Below are 12,727 nucleotides of genomic sequence, written 5' to 3'. Positions count from 1 at the left end.
GGTGACCCTCTTCCCCTGCCTCTTATAAATACAAAGGGAGATCCAAAAAGAAAAAAAAAAGGAGATTTTTTTTAGTGGAAATAAAAAGAAAGAAGAGAGAAAAGAACGGAAAATAGAGACGAACAAGGAGAGGGATGAGGAGATTGTTTGTGGGAAAAAGAGACGAACATAGGTTTTTTTTTAAAGTAGAAAAATATAGGGGTTTTGGAGAGAGAAAGATTTTGAAAAAAAAACAAGGAGACAAAAGGGGGAACATTTTGAGAGGATTAGAAATAGAGAACTAGGGAGAAGAAAAACAATCAAAGAACAGAGGACGAGAAGACCAAAGAACGAGAAACAGAAGAAAAAAAACAAATAAAGCAGAAGGAAAACACGGAGAAAGAAAGAAGAACCACCGGCCAAACAGCTCCCCAGTCCGCAATTGCGAACCACAACCCTTCTTCCTCTTCGCCACGACCAGCAGCATCGTGAGCAACCGCCAAGTAAGCCTTCAGTTCTCTTCTTCTTCTTATTCTTCTTCTACATTGCGACCTTCTCCATTATTCTGCATGAACAATGGAGAGTGAATTAACATGAATATGTAAATAGTGGAGAGTTCTCCACTGTTTACTGGGTCGGACCAGTGTCGGCCTAGTCCAAAAAGTTTTTTTCCAAAAATCCTTTCAAAATTTGTTATTTTCCTGCATATTTTTCTATCATTTTTTTTTAATATTGGTTTGTATTTTTATACTGTAAAGATACAAATCCGTTATTAAAATACTTGATTTTCTCTGAAATATTGAAACAAAAAAATTACACAGAAAAAACAAAAAAAATATCTTATTTTCATGCATACGGCCAAGTATCTAACAAAAATCATATTGTATTTTCATACAACAAAAATTTAAAAATATGTCTTAGCATGTATTTTCGGCTTTAATAACTAGTTTATTAAAGCCATCAGAACTAGGCCAATATTTCAAAAATTCCAAAAAAAATTATTATTTTGTCTTCTTTTAATATCTAGGATTACGGACTTATACGTAAGACGTATTCTTGATATTCAAATGGTAGTTTGTTTTCATTGATGTTAGAACGGTTAGGTTTTACCCGATAAGATAAGAATCTTTTTATCAAGGAGAACTTTTCTTAAAATCTTAGACAGACCAACAATTAGAAAAACGACAATACTTTAGCTTTTATCAGACAATCAAACAATGCAGCTTACCTTAGGTAGGGTGTATTTGGGGTTCTAATACATTTTTTTATGCAATCAATCTCCGTACCTAATCTCTGAGACCAATTAAGGTTCCTAATAACCAAAATACTAAGTGGCGACTCTCATTCCCTCATTCCACCGATAAAAGACAAGAATTTCTTATCTTCCCTATTTTTCTGATAACTCAACACGAGAGTGGACTTATTTTCATCGCGACACCGTGCACGTGCGACATATGAGGTTGAAGAGATATGAGAGGTTGATTTTTAGTGACTAGTGGAGAGAGGAAGAGGCACATGAATTTTTTAGAGGAAAAGGATGGGGCTACTGACTTTAATCAAATAAAGAAGAATAAAAAGGAAAAAAATAGGGCAGTTGTCACGAGTTATAACCAACTAAGAGCAAAGATGATGGGTTTATTGATGTTGCTTCTTTGCCACCGTGGGGAAGGAAACGCGAAGGCCATGGGTTGAAGATGGAAGAATGTTGGCTGATCATGTGAGAATGAGAGAGTGGCCTGTTTTTAAGTGGTTTGTTTATTGGAGTTAGTCTAATGGATGGAACAAGGACTGTTTATTAATGTTGGGTCCTTTAATGGTTGACAGTGGCATGGGAGTTGGAGGTGGACAATCTAACCATGATGGCTGATGGTTGCTAGCAAGTGAGAGTTACTTATTTTGGTTCAAAGAAAGAGATGAAGTTTTGTGTTGTTGGATAGTGAAAGTGGGTTTCACAACGCTACTGGTGGTTGACAGTTTTGAGGAGAGGATTGGTTTTACGTATGTGGGTGTGTGAGAGCTGGAGAGAAAATGTAGGAAATGGTTTTGGCTTTTTTTTTTTAGGCCTCTCTAACTAATTTCTCCTTCCCTTTTATTTGTGATATTCTTTCACTATTTATAGGCAAAATAATTTTATATTTTTCCTCTCAATTCCTTGGTCCCCAAGTAATTTAAATCCTCTTTGGTCCCTCATTTTCTTCTGTTGCACTTTTGGTTTCATTGTCTATTTTTATTTGTTTTTATTTTACTTTTTAAAAAAGGCAACGTCAATGTTGACTTGTTGAGAAAAATTAATCAATAATTTTACAATGAGGGCATTAATATATGAACGTATTGAAAACAATTTTTTTAATTTTGGTTTCTTTTTAGAGGACGTTGAAAATGCTGCAGAACATCAAAAATATGTTTTTTGAATTTGTTTTTGTTTTTCGTTGTTTTTGGATTATTTTTTGAAAAATATTAATAAAACGAGGTCAAAATTGGGTTATAACATAGACCTAATTGTAGAAAACTCTAAAAGGTGTAGGTTGTTTTTTACTATACACGTACTCACTCTCTTATATTTTACTATGGATTTATTGTTCAATTTTCTTTTCATTTTGATCCTCAATTTTTTACGCTATTACATCCTTTTTGAGCTAAATTAAAGGACAATTGAATCAAATTTGTTGACAAAGAACAAAAGAAATGGCTCTATAAACGGGTGATTGTTTCAAAGTTCTCACAAAAAATTCACTCTAATCCTCAAACTTCACATATTATACATATTTGGTCCCTCAATATTTTCTCAATTCAATTTTGATACGAAAGTTCAATTATATTATTTTCTAGTCTCTGGTTTGAAAGAAGAGAGAGAGATTACTAGATTTTAGCAGTAGAGAGAGAAAAATACCATTAACAGCGATTTCTGCCAACAAAATGGTATGTCTTTGTGTCAAATGATTTCATTTAACCAGAGGAGTTCAACTTAAGTTTTTTTTTTTTTTTACTTTGAAAGTGCCTAGAACAACATATCTGAGTTCGGGAAGATTTTAGGTTTCATGTCCATTTTTTATTTCAAGATGGTTTTTGAATTTTTAAGGCCATAGATGGATTTATTAAGGCGGCTAAAGTGTTTTCTAGGTTTTTTGGGTCAAAAATGGGTTGAAAATAAGTTTTTAGGTAAAAAACTCACTAGCCTCGATTTTCTAACAACCACAGTAATTGGAATCTGGAAAAAATTAAACGACCCGTTGCTTAACCTATTTAAAAAAAAACAAAACAGGGTCGACGACCCCACTTGCCATAAAAAGAAGGGCCCAGGCACACGAGGCCTTACTAAATAGGTTAGGCGTGTTAACTTGACATTTTCTTTTTCAAAAAAAATTTGTATGCCTTTTTTATGTGTATTTTTTCAAAACAATTTTTTAATTAATATCCATTCTCTCTTTTATTTTTTTTTTATTTAGTCTCTTTTAAATAAAAATTATTTTATAGTTATTTTGTATACATTTAGTTTTTGAAGAGATTATTATAATTCATCAATAATGTTATGTTTTATATTTTGTATAAATAGAAAATATTTATTTTTGGATAATATTTCTAATATATGTAACCATACATAATATTTTTTTTCTTTTATTTTATTCAATTAATTCATGTGTGTTTATTTCTATTATCGTTTGATTAAATATAAATTTGATTTTGATAAACAAAGTCATTAAACACAATCGGGTAAAAGGCTTGTGTTATCAGGTCAAATATCTTAATCTTTACATGTCTCTTAGTTTTTTCATTTTCATCTTCATTTATCGTTAATGATTTGTTTTTATTTATTAACACACATTGGTATCAATTTATTTGATTACTTATATGCATAGACTTTTTAATTTACACTTGAAAAAATCTATGTATAAAAACATGTCAGAAAAGCCTATATATATAATTGTTTTATAGAAAAAAATATTTAATCTATAGCGAATCATGAATCAAATAACTAGTTAATAAGAACTCTAAAACGCATAGGTTTTTCACTGTAGCAGCAGGTTTTTTTTTTTTTTTTTTGCTTTTGTTTTTTTTTTAACATGTTTTTTTATGGTTTTTTTTTTACCCAAAATTAATTTCTTCTTCTTTTTTTTGTTTCATTTTTTTTCTTAATTTTTTTGTTTCAAAATTATCTTTGCTAAATTTTTTTAAATATTGAGCTGGTTGAAAATTTAACTATGTAGTTTTCTTCTTTAAAACATTATGGATTGCTATAATATTCTCATACATTGTTTTCTTTTTTTAATGATTTCTTTATTCTTTTTTTTTTCAAAATGGTCTTTGTAGATTTTATTTTTTTTATATTAAGTTGGTTGAGAATTTAGCTTTGTAGTTTTTTTAAAAAAAAAAAAATTCCCCAATATATTTTTTTAAAAAATTATCTTTATCGAATTTATTTCTTCAATATTGAGCTGGCTGATAATCTAGCTTTGTAGTTTTTCTTTTTTTTTCAAAATTGTCATTTTTTACATATTTTATTATTATTATTATTATTATTTTTTGTCTTTTTCTTTAAAACACTGTAGCTTTCCCCACGTGTTTTTTTTTCTCTTTTGTTTTCTTTTTTGTACATTTTTTTTCATTTCTTTTACCCAAAATTGACTTCTTCGTTTTTTTTAAGATAGCCTTTGTCGGTTTTTTTTATATATTAAGCTGGTTGAGAGATTAGCTTTGTAGCTTTTTAAAAAAAAAAAACAAAACACTATGGATTACTACAGTGTTTCCCTTACATGATTTTTGTTTGGCTACAGTGTTTTCCCTACATGTTTTTTTCAAAAAATTATCTTTGTTAAATTTATTTTTTTCAATATTGAGTTGGTTGAGAATTTAGCTTTAGCTTTAGCTTTAGCTTTCCCCACTTTTTTTTTCATTTTTTGAAATTTTCCCCACGTTTTTTCATTATAATAATAATAATTATTATTATTATTATTATTATATTGTATTATATTATATAATTGTTTTTTCCTTTTGTTTTTTCTTTTTAATTTTTTTATGAATTTTTTTTTTTGATTTAGTTGGTTAATGTTAATTTTTTTTTTTAGTTATCAGATTTTCATGATACGAATCTCGGGTTTGATGGGTTAACCTGATTTGACGAATTATTTATTTCATTTAGTTTAGTTTGTTAAAGTTAATTTTCTTTCTATTTAATTATCAGACTTTCATACTTTCATGACACGTATCCTGGGCTTGACGGGTTAATTTGGTTTGATGGGTTAACCCGATTAATTCTAGGTAAACCCGTCATTTTTTTTTCTATTTAGTTATCAAACTTTCATAACGCAAATCCCAGGTTTTACTGGATAACCTGGTTTAAAAGGTTGACCCAATTAATTCAAGTTTTTTTTCCTTTTCTTCATTAGTTTTTTCCTTCCTGTTAATTTTTGTTCTTTGTTTTTTTTTAATTAATCTATTTAATTATCACACTTTTATGACACGACCTTATAGCCAGACCCACATCCAGTATTCTTGGGTCCGGTGTTACAGCCAGACTCACTTAAACTTGGGTCATACAAGTTTAATTTTATTATTAATATTGTAAATATTACTCTTAGGTCAGGCGTTGTAGCCAAACCCAAGATTCTTGGGTATAACTTTGCAGAAAAACCCAATATTTTTAAATTTTTAAAATTTTTAATATTTTTTATGTAAAAAAAATGACCCGCGGCATCGCGCGGGTATCAAAGCTAGTATATATCTATACCGCGTTTAATAAGCACTCCATATGACTCTCTCTCTCTCTCTCTCTCTCTCTCTCTCTCTCTCTCTCTCTCTCTATATATATATATATATATATATATATATATATATATATATATATAGCAAATTATTACCAAGTTGTAGCAATATATTTGCTGGCCACACGTACGGACTCCGCGTTGTATATGTTTTCTTGAGAAAGAAGAATATCTACAAGCCGTTGCGACGTGCCATGAGGAGCATTGGAAGTCTATTTCTAAGAGTTGCAACTGCTAAAAGGCCAGAAGGGATGGACGCAGAATAAAACGTGTGTGTGTGTGTGTGTGTGTGTACAAATGCAGGCCTAACCTTCTAACAAATAAGAGTCAAGAAACGCGTCCTAGTAAATGGAATAGGCATTAAAATTGGCTTTCTGTCTCTTCCAGCGTTCATATATATATATATATATATATATATATATATATATATATATGCTGACCTAACAAGTTAAGTGTTTAGGTTTGGACCAAATAAACTTAAGATCCAAGTGAGAGTCTAGCTACTTACACCATGATAATTGATTATCAGCATAAATGTCTTAATTAGGACGACAAGATGATTCCATGAGCTCCGGACTACTCCTACGATATACTAAAAGAATCTCAACTTTTCAGCACTGTATGTCTTTCCTTGCACAACTAATTGCATCACCAAACTACTAATTTACGTGTGAGAGAGAAGCAGTACTAAATGATGAATAAGGTAAAGTTCAAGAGTATCCATTGCTACATGCACACATTATGATTTAGTCGAAACCCATTATTAATCAACATGCCATTAGCTTGATATTGATCGAGTTTGAGATTGTTTTATTTTTTTCCCAATTCAAATGTTTGAAATAAATCATTGTAGATGAATTCTTTTAGAGCATTGATCATTCACACAAGTTTCTTCTATTATTTTCCGATGAATTCCTTCCTTTTCATCCAAATTCGTGGTTAATTATCCCCAAATGGATCCCCCCGAATTTCTCAATTAGTTAAATTAGAAAGTTCTCAATCAACTTTATGCACAACGAGGAAAAAGAGGAGACGGTGCCAAATTCATAATCTATAGTTTCACGTTGAATAGACTCCATAACAGCAGATTTATTTTTTAAGAAATAAAAAATAAAAAATTGGTGTTCATGAATATGACGCTATTGTTTTAGATAGAAGTGGAACCCATATACATCATCACAATGCCTTTTAGCATATAAATAATTATAATTTACCGAAGTATTTGGCAAGAACATCAAGTTTTATCAACTTGAAACACAAGTACTGAAAAAGAATTAGTAATAATAATTAAAGAAATGAAAAAGCTTTCGAGTATAGCTAGTGTGATGCATCATCATCGTCTTACATACACTACTAGATTAAAAAAATATATGGTCAAGGAATTAGTGAAAGAGAGAGAAGGGCTATCCTATCATGTTCTTGCAAAAGCGTATATACTTGATCACGAAGAAAGCTTGGCTTGTTTTGTCAGGATGCAGAAAGGATAATAAATAAAAATAATATTTTCTGATCCAACCCAACTCCGAGGCACTCTTACGCCTTTATAATTTGTGTCCGTTCCTTGGGTCCATCATTTTCAACCTTCTCTGAGTGCAAGCAAAGGCCCAACCACTCCTCTCTCTCTCTCTCTCTCTCATATTAAAATAATATCTATGTCTTAACACCGCAAGATTAACGAGAGCTAAAAAAAACTGAATGGCCATTCAACGTTAGAACCAAAGAGAAAACAGAGAGTTTTGTGGATCCTCGTTAACTCAGAGAGTCAATCTATTATTGAACAACTACAATGACTAAACTTGTCTCTAAGTATAGGAGGAGTTATTAAACACGACAAGAAGTGAATCTAAAAACAAGGAGCCCTAACCCTAACAACTACTAGGAATACTCCAACGGTTTCGTTCTTAAACGGAATGTCATTGACATTAAGTTTACATCAAGATATTCACGCGCACCCGGTAATCCTCGCATCTTCATAAATATATTAAGAGTTTATTTGTTTTTGACATTTTAAAAGTATTTTTAAAGAATATTAAATTTTTTTTTTGCTTCAAATTAATATTTTTTTGATGTTTTCATATCGCTTTGATGTGCTTATGTCAAAAATAAATAAAAAAAATTATTTTAATGTATTTCTAAACAAAAAACACTTTAAAAAGTAATCTACCACAATACCAAACGGACTCTGAGCTTTAATGGTTTTGTTAGAACGTCCGCAACTTGCTCTTGTATAAAACATTGAGTTAACTCCACTAATATATCCCTTACAATATCTCAAAGGAAATGAAACCTTACATCTAAGTGCTTGCTACAACCATGCATTACGGGTTCTTTGAGAGTTTGATCGCTGAGACATTGTCTCAGTACACTACTGTTGGACTGTTTTGCACTTGACTAAGACTCTTTATAATTCTTTTTAACCACATGACTTGGAATGCACTCGATGCTATTGTTGCTATGAACTCAACTTCGGTGGTGGAAAGAGTAACAATTGGTTATTTCTTTAAAGACCAAGAAATAGCTCCTAAGCTCATTAGAAAAACATAACCTGATATGCTTTTTATGTCATCTTGATCACCAACATAATCGTTGTCTGTGTATCCAATGAGCTCCTCACTCCCTCTATTCTTGTAGAATATCTCAAAACTAATTGTGCCTTTTACATACTTCGGAGCCCTTTTTTGTTGCCAGCAAATGAGACTCAATAGGATGCTCTATGTACCTATTAATCAAACTGACAATAAACATCAAATTGGGACATGTGGCAATTAAATACATGAGACTTGCCACCATTTGCTTGTAGAGAGTACTTTCAACTTCAACTCCCTCTTCATCTTTCATGATTTTAAAGCTAGGAACCACCATATTGTGTACCAAGTTACACTGATCCATAAGCATACTTTTATTGACTAAAATACCATATGTCCTTTCTAACACTTCAATACCAAAGAAATATCTTAATCTTCCAAAGTCAGTTAGAAAAACTCAATCATCATGGATTACTTAAGTTGTTCGAACACCAATTGATCATTGCCAATAAAAATGAGGTCATTAACATAAAGACACACAATTAAACTTGTACCTTCACCCATAGTTTTAATGAATAAAGTGTGCTCATAAAGATATTTAGTGAAGCCTACTTTGATGAAATACGCCTCAATGTAACTATATCAGACTCGAGGAGCATGTTTAAGTCTATATAAGGCCTTTTGAATCGATAGACCTATTCATGCTCTTTTTGTTCATAACCTGAAGGTTAATCAACAAAGACCTCTTCATTAATTTCCTAGAGATAAAAACATGAATTTCATCTCCATACATTCCCCTAAGGGCAAGTTGTAACTTTTAGTATGACCAACCAGCAAGAATGAGGTGTAGCAAAGGATCCAAATAGATTAAATCCATATATGTATACAAGCCAAGATGCATGTTTTGTGATTCCATTAAAAATTAAGGATATATATATACTATTAAACCACTTTTAAGTTTCACCATTGATAGAGTACACCATGACTCCATCCACCACAATATGTGAATGATGCCATGTCATATCCTCGACAGTCTATGTAGACATAAATAACATTTGTAGCCTAGGAGTGATAGGAAAGTATCTCGGGTTTTTGTATGCGACAAGTATCCTTTCTCTACCACTATTAGGTTTATACCAAGCATATTGACAAGTTTGCACTTGATAAATTTTACATATTCAACGTAGTATAACATGTAAAAGTTTGGACACATATTAATTTTTTGGTATCCTGGTCCAAGAGGTTTCATCATGGATTTTACAGTATAGGAGTTATCTTTCGGCCTATTCCCTTTAGGTAACATGCTTTTAGCTTATTTAATGATGATATCATAACCGATCTCACTCAACTCATAATTTGACTTAATGGTAAACACTATTGTAATGACCGACAATTTATTATGAGTTATACAACCATTTCATAATGGTTCATCAGAATCTTTTAAAAGTTCAGAAAACCTAACTACATCTACATTTTGTTCTTCATCTAAAAGGATTTTATATGAACCTTCACATTAATAACCTTGAGCCATTCATATTGTGTTTATCATCATACTCTTATAAAGATTACTATTGTCATTCGCAAAACCATGTATGTTGTTAGAATTAGAAGTTGACTCAACCGCTCTTTTTAACATGGTTCCATGAAAAACATATAGTTCTCTGTGTGTAAATCAGCACATATATTTCTTAACGAACTCTTTTTTGAGTGGATACATCATCACAATATTTTTACGGTGGAACTTTATTCTTACACTTCACATATGAACATCTAATTTCACTTACATTAATATTCTTTGGTTTAAAAAGTATAAAATTAATAAAACCCTCAACCCCTTGAAGATAATCTTGTCTATATAACCCTTCAGATGAATCTTGATACATTCAAGAACGATCACTCATTACTTATGAAACCTATATAGAATAATATTGATTTTATCAATTCCATAAAAATTCAATTTTCCCTAAATTTCCAACTTCACAATAAAAAATGACAAAATGTGATTGGTACCAATTAAAATAACCTATCATCTCTTTAATTATAACACACTTAAGTTATAAAATCAAACTCAATTTTATCAAATGATAATAAAATTTAATTTTTTTCAAATCTCAAACAAATCCGAGCATAAAAACCATTCATTAATTCTAAAAATTTCTCTAGAGGAAAAAAAAATGTAAAACACTTAAATATACAAGCTAACTACAAATACTACAAAAAAATTTCAATAAATTAAACTAAAACATAAATGGGTTACAAAAAATAGGTGAGTTTGCTTACTTTGTGTATCGAAGCTTCACAAAAAATTCAACGATATATGCTAACACTATTGATATGGATGTAGATCGACGCTGGTGGGATGGGGTAGCCAAATTTGTTAGAAAATAGGGTGACTGCTAGTGTGTGTGTGTGTTTTTTTTTTTTTACAGAAGAAGAAGAATTAAGGGAACTATCGGTTATAACTTATTTATATTTTTCAATGAAAATATTTTCCATCAACAATTTCATTGATAAATCATGACGTGTGAACTTTCAGATGAAATTTTTATTGAATTTTTAATTTTTTAACATCGCCAAAAATCACCAATAGAACATAATATGTTGTTATTTTTGTCAAAAATTACAATGGAAATTCTCCATTTCTATTTCCATCAGAAGTTAATGATAAAATATTATCCCTCCGTGTTTTTATTAGCCGATTTTCTAGCAGTAAATAAGATATCTTTTTATTCTTAAAACCCATACAACATTTTTCTTAATTTGGATGGATTTTTTTGTTATAGAATACATAGCTAGGATTATTTTTTACTTTCTCAACGTCTTTTCCATCAATCATGAAAATTATTTTATCTTACAAGTTAGTTTATGATTCTTTATTTTACCCATAGACATAAATTCAATGAATGCATGTATGCGTACACTTAATACTTGTCTTTATCATGTTAAATTTATATTTTCAAATACATCGAAGTTATGGATATTGAACCCATCAAGAAAAAAAAATGCAGTCTCATGCATGATTCATGGGTGGATAGTCAATAGACCACATTTATGTTGACGTAGGCATGAAAACAACATCTTTGTCTTCATACTTCATGTCCCTTGTTTTTCGTCTACATTCAATTCATAACCCTCCTTAGATGCTTCGCTAGCTATTTGCCTATTAATGTTTCCGTCATTATATAGTAGTGGACTGCGACCATTTTTCTCTTCTCTCTCTCTCTCTTTATAATCATGAAAGGACCTATTCGATAATATATCCACGAGGCAGAGAGATTATTATTATCCAAATTGACGAGAATGATCATAATTCTTCATTTGATTGAAGAAGGATGGTGAGTTTTATAATATCGTGTTTCGTTATTAAGATCTGTTTGGAAACAATCATTTAGGTGGTGGCCCAGTGGTAAGAGCTTTGGACTAAGAGGTTTGCTCCCTCTGTGGTCTCGGGTTCGAGCCCTGTGGTTGCTCATATGATGGCCACTGGAGGCTTATATGATCGTTAACTTCAGGGCCCGTGGGATTAGTCGAGATGCGCGCAAGTTGGCCCGGACACTCACGTTAAACTAAAAAAAAGATCTGTTTGGAAACGCGGTTGAACCCGTGTTTCTAAAAATTTTAAATTTATATTTGTTTAAAATCAATATTTTTTTAGTAATTTTAAATTGTTTTTATTATTGAAATAAAAATAATTAAATTTATTAAAATTAAAACTAGTATTATAATCCAAAACAGTCACCGGAACGATAAACAAGAACGTATTTTATGGAAAAGATAAAATCATGCATAAACAATTAAATTTATTGAAAAACATGAAAAAAATCTAAACCCTACATTCTTCTTATGAATGACCTGCCGTACTAAGAATCTAACTATTAATTTGTAAACTTCAAGGGAATACACGACTTTGGGTGATGATGTTAAATGACAACACATGCCTGCTGTGACAGGTTGATTGGATGGATATTAGCTCGGCTCCATATCCAATAGATCCACAAGGACGAGCACGCTGCACGCCATCGTCTTGACTTTGTTCTTATTTGAAAGGGGAACGAAAAATATTTATTAATTATTATATACGCAACGCATTAGCTGCGTGTCTCTGTTTCTGGCGGCAGAAAGGTAATAGATATTTTATCCGTTATTTGTTAAAGTATTTATTTATTTTAAAAATATTATTTTTGATATTAATATATTAAAATAATCAAAAAAATTTAAATAAAAATTTAAATTTATTCGTAAACGGACATGGTTCGGCAATCTAGACCTTCTTGCCCTTAGAGACATAGCAACAACACTAAAGAAGCACATGAATACTCTGAGTCGACAGGGAGAGTACGATCTTTTGAGAGTGTGTTTGGTATTACGATAGCTATTATGGTTGTGATTTGAAAAAAATTGTTTTATAAAATGTACTTTTAGTTAAGATTGGTTTTAAAAAATAGATATTTGGTTAAAACTGTG

This window comes from Populus trichocarpa, chromosome 6, assembly GCF_000002775.5.
Source record: "Populus trichocarpa isolate Nisqually-1 chromosome 6, P.trichocarpa_v4.1, whole genome shotgun sequence".
Taxonomy (NCBI): Eukaryota; Viridiplantae; Streptophyta; class Magnoliopsida; order Malpighiales; family Salicaceae; genus Populus; species Populus trichocarpa.
The sequence above is the reverse complement of the archived record's forward strand: the minus strand, read 5'-3'. Positions refer to the sequence as shown.